This window comes from Pteropus alecto, unplaced genomic scaffold (genome assembly GCF_000325575.1).
Source record: "Pteropus alecto unplaced genomic scaffold, ASM32557v1 scaffold156, whole genome shotgun sequence".
NCBI lineage: Eukaryota > Metazoa > Chordata > Mammalia > Chiroptera > Pteropodidae > Pteropus > Pteropus alecto.
Genome location: NW_006437746.1, coordinates 4,793,355 through 4,802,594, shown reverse-complemented (window position 1 = coordinate 4,802,594; position 9,240 = coordinate 4,793,355). Strand labels below are relative to the sequence as shown.

The following is a 9,240-nucleotide window of genomic DNA, read 5'->3' as shown; positions in this document are numbered from 1 at the left end:
GAAGGCGCTTAGTTTTTTCCCAGCCTACTTTTCTGGGGATGGACCTCCTAGGCCTATTAGTTGTGGTACTTGAAAGCATTTTTCTTTGCTATTGTTTGACACCAGAATGGTCTGATTCCATTTTTACTTTGTTCATCTTTCTGAAGTAATCGAGAGGAAGAATTCTGAAGTTCACTGCCTGTGCACAAACCTTGGCCTTGTCACTTGGGGCTGTGGAATTTGAGACAAAGTGCTTCATCTTTGTGAGTCCGGTTTTTTTCATGTCTCCAGTGGAGGATAACAACTACACATTCATTCTCATTGGGTTATTTTGAGATCTAATAGGATAATCTGTATGAAGGGGCCCTAGGGACTACAGGGGGTGGAGGTGGTTGGTACTTCTGTTGTGGCATGGGCGAAAACTCTGTCCTCAACTCTACAAAAAACAAAAGATATTAAATATCCAGACCTGCGAGGGATGGGAGCAAGCAGGACTCTACTTTCCAACTTTAAAAAAAGTCAAGCTGGTCAGTCTGGCATGTTTCTTTTGTGCCTCTGCATGGCCGGCTGGGGTCTTCTGGAAAAGTGAAAGGGGAAGTGATAGAGAGTGAAAGCTAGCCAGATTGGCTTCTGCTTTTGTTGGCAACTTGTCAGCGGTGTCAGACAGTTATCCCCGCAAACTGCCTGGCCTAGAGAAGCTCAAGCCTCAGCCTTTCAATAGTGGCTGGTCAGCCTGCACTGTTGGCTTAGGTTTAAGACTCAGATTATTGGGACTGGATTTTAGGTCAGACTACAAAGGACAAGATCGCATCTGTAGGGCTCATGGCCATGGGAAGTCTGCCCCAGGCTATCGAGAACTGGTCTTTAAAGAGGGATTCTCTCAATGGGCTGAAAATATGGCCTACTTTTTTTTTTTTTTTTACTTTTTTTATTGTGGTAGAATAGACATAACAAAATTTGCCATTTAAAGTGTACAATTCGATGGCATTAAGTACATTCACAGCAGTAGGTAACTATACCACTCTCTATTTCCAGAATTTTTTCATCATCCCAAGTAGAAACTATACCCATTAAACACTAACTCCTGGTTCCCCTCTCACCCCAGCCTTTGGCAACCACCATTCTATTTTCTTTCTCTCTGAATTTGATTACTTTAGGTATCATATAAGTAGAATCATATGGTGTTTGTTCTTCTCTGACTGGCTTATTTCACTCAGCATAATGTCTTCAGAGTTCATGTTGTAGTACTTGTCAGAATTTCGTTCCTTTTTAAGGCTGAATAATATGGTCCATTGTATGAACAGTTGACCCTTGAACAACAGGTTAGGGCCCCTCTTCCCTCCCCTCAGTCAGAGATCTTAAGTTGGCCTTCTGTGTAATGTATTGTCAGCCGTGGATCAAAATAACTGTTTTTGATCCAAAATTGGTTGAATCTGGGGGTGCAAAACCCAGGATACCAAGGGCTGACTGTTTATTGAAAAACATCTACATATAAGTGGACTTGCACAGTTCAAACCTGTGTTGTTCAAGGGTCCACTGTGTACCACATTTTGTTTATCCATTCATATTGTGTTGTTTCTAGTTTGGGGCTGTTGTAATAAATGTAGAACTATCTGTTTCAGTACTTGTTTTTAATTCTTTTGGGTATGTACCCAGAAGTGGAATTTGGTGATTATATAATAAGTCTATGTTTAACTTGTTAAGGACCCGCCATACTGTTTTCCAAAACAGCTGCATCATTTTACATTCCTAGCAGCAGTGCACAAGAGCCAGTTTCTCCACATCGTTGTCAACACTTGTCATTTTTGTTTTGTTGATTATAGCCATCTGATGGGCATGAAATGGTATCACATTGTGGTTTTGATTTGCATTTCCCTCCCGATAGTGATCTTGAGCTTGAGCATCTTCTCGGTGATCTTGAGTGTCTTCTCTGGCCATTGTGTATCTTCTTTGGAGACAGATCTATTCAGATCCTATTTTTTTAAACTGGGTTTTTGTTATTGAGTTGTAGGAATTCTTAATATATTCTGGATATTAACCCCTAATGAGATATGTGATTTGCACATACTTTCTTCTATCCCCAAGGTTGTCTTTTCACTTTTCTGATAATGTGTTTTGATGCACAAAGTTTTTAATTTTGATAAAGTTTAATTTATCTGTTTTTTTCTTTTGTTGATTCTACTTTTGATGTCATACCTAATGAGCCATTGTCAAATTCAAGATCATGAAGCTTTTCCCCTTTGTTTTCTTCTAAGAGTTTTAAAATTTTAGTTCTTACCTTTAGGTCTTTGATCCATTCTGATACAGTTTTTGTACATGGTATAATGTATGAGTCTAATACATTCTTTTGCATGTGAATATCCAGCTTTTCTAGTACCATTTATTGAAAAGACTCTCCCTTATTGAACGGTTTTGGCACCATAATTGAAATCATTTGACCATATATGTGAGGGTTTATTTCTGGGCTCCCTATTGGTCTGTATGTCTGCCCTTACGCCAGTACCACACTGTTTTGATTACTCTAGCTTTGTAGTGTTTGTCCTCTTAGTTCTCTTTCAAGATTCTTTTGGCTATTCAGAATCTCTCAAGATTCCGTGTGAATTTTAGGATGGATGTTCTGTTTGTGCAAAAAAATATCATTAAGATTTTGACTAGGCTTGCATTGAATTTGTAGATCATTTTGGGTAGTATTGCCATTTTAACAGTATTTAAGTCTTATCATTCATGAGCATGGGACGTCTTTCAATTTACTTAAGTCTTCAATTTCTTTTAGCAATGTGCTATAATTTTCATTGTACAAGTCTTTAGCCTCTTTGATTAAATTTATTCCTGAGTATTTTTTTGGTGCTGTTGTAAATGGGATTGTTTTCTTAATTTTCTTTTCAGATTGTTCATTGTTAGCGTGTAGAAATGCAGCTGATTTTTTTCTGTTGATTTCATATCTTGGAACTTTGCCAAATTAGTTTATTCTAACAGTTTTTGTGGACTCTTGGGTTTTCTGCTATAAGACCATGTCATCTGTGAACAGAGATAATTTTACTTTTTATATTCCAATTTCGATGCCTTTTATTTCTTGTGTAATTGCTCTGGCTGGAACTTTCAGTAACATACGAATAGAAATGGTGAGAGCAGGCATCCTTGTTTTATTCCTGATCTTAGGAGAAAAGCTTTCAGTTTTTTCCCATTGAGTGTAACGTTCACTGTAGGTTTTTCATATATGGCCTTTATCATATTGAGGAAGTTTTCTTCTGTTTAGTTCGTTGAATGTTTTTATCGTGAAAGGGAGTTGATTTTGTCAAATGCTATCTCTTCATTAATCGAGATGATCATGTGGTTTTTGGCTTCTTTGTATTGTATTACATTGATTGATTGCTGTATGTTGAACCTTCCTTGCATTCCCGGAATAAATTCTTCTTGGTCATGATGTGTAAACCTTCTAGTATGCTGCTGAATTCATTTTGCTAGTATATTATTGTGGATTTTTTCATCATTGTTCATGAGGGATGTAGTTCTGTAGTTTTCTGGTAATGTCTCGGTTTCAGAATCGGGGTAATGTTGACCTCATAAAATGAGTTAGGAAGTATTGCTTTCTCTTTAATTTTTTGTAAAAGTTTGAGAAGGATTGGTGTTAATTATTTGTTAAATGGTAGAATTCATCGTTTAGCCCTGGTCTTTTCTTTTCTGGGAGATTTTCGATAACTTAAGTCTCGTTATTATAGGTCTATTCAAGTTTATTTCTTCATGAGTCAGTTTAGGTACATTGTGTGTTTCTAGGAATTTTTCTATTTTTTCTAGGTTATCCAGTTGTTGGCATACCGATTGCTACTTTCATTGGGTTTAATCTTCCTAGCTCTGGCTTCAGAAAGCTCTTGGCTGTGAACCCATTTCTGAAAAATGTGCACTCGGAAATCACATGGCTTCTCTCTTGGAACTGAGAGTTCACTGGCCTTTGCAGTTTCCTTGCATTCTTTTTAAGAAGCAAGAGTTCCTGCGAAGCCACATTCTGGACTCTTTTGGAAGCTTTTTCCTTTCCCGGCATGCCTTTTCTATCCAGGGAGCTCCTGGATTTTTCACTCTATCTAGTTCTTTCCCTGCTTAGCAAGTGGAAGTTAGAATTTGTTGTTGGCCCGTTAGTTACCAGGCTGTGGTGTCAATAGTGGATTAGTGGCCGGTGATAAAGTGTTGTTTGGCGTGGTTCAAAATGGGTTATTGGGAGCTGGCAATTCATTTCTTCCACAGATGTACACCGAACACCTACTGTGCACCAGTCATTCAGACACTGGAGACCCAGCAGTGAGTGAACAAAGCAGACAGAAGTCTCTGCCCCGTTTAGCTAGAGAGACAGATTGTCAAGCAAATATATATAGTGTTAGATGGAGACGATGCTGCGGAGAGAAGGAAAGAGGGAAGGAGACTGCACAGTGCTCCTGTTTTCTCTGTAGCTCTAATGGTTTGCTTTTCTTTATTAAAAACAACAGTGTTTTCAAATTTAACATGGTTAATGATACCAGCTGCCTGGCTTATCTTATCTGGTCTTGATGACAACCATAAGAAGGAGGAAGAAGGTTAATTTATAGATGAAAGTACTGAGAGCAATAAACGTAAGGTGGTTTGCCCAAGGTTGTATAACTAGGAGGTATCCAGGTGGGTTGGGGTGGACCATGGGAACAGTTGATAACTCTCTTTATGACTTGGACTGGTTGCCCAGATGCAGATGGGTTGAAAAACTTCACTATGTACTTTTTGATATCTTTTAGGTTGTGTAAATTACCTGCTCAAAAAAGAAAAACAATAGTGGAAAAAGAGTATAGGCCCCAAGTCCAAGCTGCCTCTATGTACATCCCCTCTGGCCCTCCTTCCTGCTGCCCAGGACTGGTGTAGCCTTATTTGCCACAGTCACATTTTTTTTGGTATTTATTTTTATTATGGTAAAATATATGTAATAAAACATTTCATTTAACCATCTTCAGTGGCATTAGTATATTCACAATGTTGCACAACCATCACCACTATTTCCCAAACTTTCATCACCCCAAACAGAAACTCTGCACCCATTATGCAATCACTCCCCATTCCTCTCTTACCCCAACCTCTTGAAACCTCTAATCCACTTTCTGTCTCTTTGACTTTGATGCTTTCTGTTTCTATGACTTTGCACCTCATATATGTGGAATCTTAGAATATTTGTCCTTTTGTGTTTGGCTTATTTCACTTAGCATAAGCATAAGTTTTCAGTGTTCGTATTCTAGCATATAATAGACTTTTATTCCTTTTTAAACCTGCGTAATATTCCATTGTATGTGTATACCGCATTTCGTTTTATCCATTCATCTGTTGATGGACACCTTTTGGCTATTATGACTAATGTTGCCATTGGCGTATTGGTGTATAAGTATCTGAGTCCCTGTTTGTCATTCCTTTGGATATATATCTAAGGACTGGCATTTCTGGATCATATTCTATGTTTGACTTTTTGAGGAACTGCCAAACTGTTCACCACAGTGCCTGTACCATTTCCCACTACCACCATCAGTGCATGAGGGTTCTAGTATCTCTGCATCCTTGCCATCATTTATTTGCCTTAAAAAAAAATTTGTAGCCATCCTACTGGTTGTGAAGTGGTACCTCATTGTAGTTTTGATTTGCATTTCCCTGGTGATTAGTGCTGCTGAGCATCTTTTCACGTGCTTATTTACCATTCTGTGTATGTATGGTCTTTGGAGAAATATCTATTCCTGTCCTTTGCCCATTTTTTAATTAGATTGTTTGTCTTTCTGTTGTTGAATTGTACTTGAGTTCTTTATATATTCTGGATATTAATCTGTTATCAGGTATGGGATATGCAAATATTTTCCTCCATCCTGTGGGTTGTTTTTTCACTCTTTTGGTAGTGTCCTTTGATACACAAAAGTTTTTAAATTTTGATGAAGTCCAAAATACGTTTTTTCTTTTCTGCATGTAATGTGGTTTTATTTATGTCATATTTAATCTTTATGACTCTTGTAATGTTTCTATTAGGGTGGTGCCTGGAAGAAAGACAGTCAAAGGTCTAAAGTTCAAGTTAATTTCCAGCCCACTGATGTTTCTCGTGGGACCTGTGAGTGGTGAGCTGGGGAGGAAGTATGGCCTGCCTGCTGTTGGCATATTGGAAGCAAGGAGTCTCCCTCCTCCTGGAGGAAGTGGCTCCCATTTTTGGTTCAGTCCTCTGGTGTGAGGATGAGGCCCCTGTATGACTGACACAGGGTTGAGTGCTTTCTCAGCCTGCCCCTGCTGACGGAGAGCACCTGTTTGCTCCATGGGAATGGCTCCTTGCTGGTGTCCTAGCACTCAGTGGCGGGTCCCTCATTGATAACCTGCTGTGCTCATGGTTGTACTGGAGGCAGGGCAGGAATTCCAGCAGGAGATTGAGTTCCCTCATGGTGTTATCTTCCTCCTCTCCCTTCTACCAGAATATAAACTCATAACTTAGTGATATTATGGAGGCATGAGTCTTGAGATTGTAACAGATGGAGACAAGATTAGGGTCATAAGGCTTTCATATATTTAGTGGAAAAAAAAAACTTGGTTATAGTCGTGCAGCTTAGCATTTTGTTTTTTTGCGCCTACAGCACCTGGTCTTCCTAGGTGGTCTCCCATCCAAGTACTAAGCAGGCCCGACCCTGCTTAGCTTCTGAGATCAGACGAGATTGGGCATGTTCAGGGTGACATGGTCGTAGACCAGCTTAGCACTTTCAAAAAGTGCTTCCTTGTTAGCTCACAGGATTGATTGGGGGGCCGGGAGTCAAAGAAAGAGGGTCAGAGGTTCTGGGGTGCCCAAAGTCATAGAACATAAGTGACTGTCTTGGATTCTAGCCCATGGAAGACCCCCCTGGGGCGGTGGACTCTCTACGGGTGCAGCACTGCCCAAAGCAGCATCCTGTGGGTCAGCCAGCCCAGGCTGACAGGTGGAGGGACTACATACGATATTAGATTGAGCTGTTGGGGTTCATTTCCTGGGAAAGCCCAGCTGGGTCTGAGGACGCTTCATGGGCAGGCAGAGTGGAACCTGAGCTGGGCCATGGAGGGTGGGACTGGGAAGGGTGTATTGAAGTAGCTGGCAAGGAGCGTTCCCGGGGAGCAGTTCAAAGGCGGGAATGTTAGGGGCAAAAAAGGGAGACAGTGGAGGATGCTCCAGAAGGTTTGACAGCAAGCATTTGGCAGTGATTGGGGCAGGGGTGAGATCTGAAAGTGCTGCTGTGGGTGCTTTGGTGGCCAAGTTCTGCAGGAGCCAGGGCTTCCGGCTGGGAGGGTAGCCAGCCCGGGCACACTTTTGTGTATTGTATTTGAACTCGATTTCTTGGTATTCATCCAGAAGTCCCAAGCTGGGTGAGGAGGTGAACAGTTCAAGGCTATATAGATGAAGCTCTGTGGCATCTCTCTGTGGTGCTGACCAGCAGGCAGTGTGAGGCCACGTCATCCTGCTTTGGCTTCCTCCTAGCAGGCATATGGAGACACTGAAAGGTAATGAACGTGGCACAAACACTTGTCCTTGGCTGTTGAATTTCCTGAGCATTTGGCCTGGATTGGGCTGTCTCTGCCCTGAGACAGAGGTAGACTGGTTGGCCAGCAGGCCAGCCCCTCCGGGGTTGGATGCGACCTCAAGGCCAAGGTCGGCTGTCAGCTTGCAGATTCAGCAGCAGTTCCTGTTTTTCTGGAGACAGTCAAAGGTCTAAAGTTCAAGTTAACCTGGCTCTGGAGACCAGAGCAGCACTGTTCAGTAGAACTTCATGTGATGGTGACAGCGTTCTCTCTATTCTCTGCACTGGGCAGTACCATAGCCAAAGCCACATGTAGCTCTTGAGCCCTTAAAATGTGGCTGGCATGCCATTTTATTAATTTTATTCCATTTAAATTAATTTACATTTTAACAGCCACACTTGACTTATGGCTGCCTTATTGCATGGTGCATCTCTGGAGGACTTGCTCACTCTAGCCTGACTTGTAAGAACCATATCTCTACCTAAACGCCCATTTATTGCGACCTAAGAGGGAGAGGGCCCTGGCCCTGTTTCCCTCTGTACCCCTCACCCTAGGTGATTGGGAACCAGCAGCCCCCAGGAAGGGGTCTCCTTCCCGCCACACACAGAAATTTCCTTCAGGCTGCCTGGCGGGTACCACGTGGCAAAGTGGAGAGCCTGGGCCTTGGAGCCAGACAGATCTGTTCACCACATCTATGGGACCCGGAGCAGCTCTTAAAAACTTTGAGCCTCCTTCTCCTCGTCTGTAAAATCAAGACACGGCTCCTGACCTCATCAGTACCTGGGAGAACAGAGAAAGGTGTGTGTGAACTGTCTAGCTCGAGTTCTGGCACGCAGGCCTTTTCTAAATGTGGATGTCTGTCCTTTCTCACCTGCCCTCTCAGGGAGGTCTGGGTGGTTCTCCCACCCTCTCTGCTGGGTGACAGTGGGTGGAGCTGGCCCTGCTTCCATTGGAAGCAAGGAGGCCATCCCGGTCCCCTGGCTTTATTCCGCTTAGCCCTGCTTCTTTGAAGGTGGAATTTTCTTTTAGTGTAAAGTGTTTGATTAATGAGAAATTGGATTTGCAGAGTCACAGCCAAATTGGGGTACGGAGTCCCCATTTTCCCTAAGGACTGACCCTGAGATCTTGGAGCCAGTGAGAGGGAGAACCTTATGGGTAGAAGTCTGGGGCTCCCGGTACAGATACCTGTTGATGAGCCAGTGTTGGAACTTTGCCTTGAGTCATCCCTGAGGGCTTTGGCTCATGCGTGTAAGGAAGATGTTGGATCAGTTAGGTTCTCAGATGCACCTGTGTGTCTGGATCACCTAGAGAAATAATTTGCAATCTCTGGCCCCACTCCAAATCTCCTGTCTTGGGTGTAGGTCTTGGTATAGATCCTGGAAATCCACGCATTTTTAAATTCCCCCAGATGATTCATTTTTCTGGAAGTCTCTGGTCACTCCCTAGACTTTCTCTCCCTGGCGGTAGAGTACCTCCTTTCCCTGGAGCTGGAGCTGCCTGTCCTCACTGCAGGAACTCTGCAGCCAGCCACCAGGCAGGTATTTATTGAACAGCAGCCACTCGAACCAGACAGCCTCCCCACCTCTTGGGGGCTCCCATGGGAGGGGTAGGTGGACAGTATGCGTGTAAACAGAGAAGGAATGCAGAAGCCTGTGATGGCTGGGGCAGGAGAGTGTGTGTGTGAGCGTGCGCGTTGGGGGAGGCGCCCGAGGATGGGCAGACCTCTCTGAGCCTGAGCCGAAG

General features: G+C 42.9%; 1 protein-coding gene and 1 pseudogene across 1 annotated transcript in view; one reads left to right on the top strand and one right to left on the bottom strand.

The window, feature by feature from the left end:
• Positions 1–9,240, top strand: part of CCDC12 (coiled-coil domain containing 12) — a 53,429-nt gene that overhangs the window by 726 nt on the left and 43,463 nt on the right. The window lies entirely within an intron of this gene.
• On the bottom strand, positions 6,579–6,697 carry LOC112482098 (annotated as a pseudogene).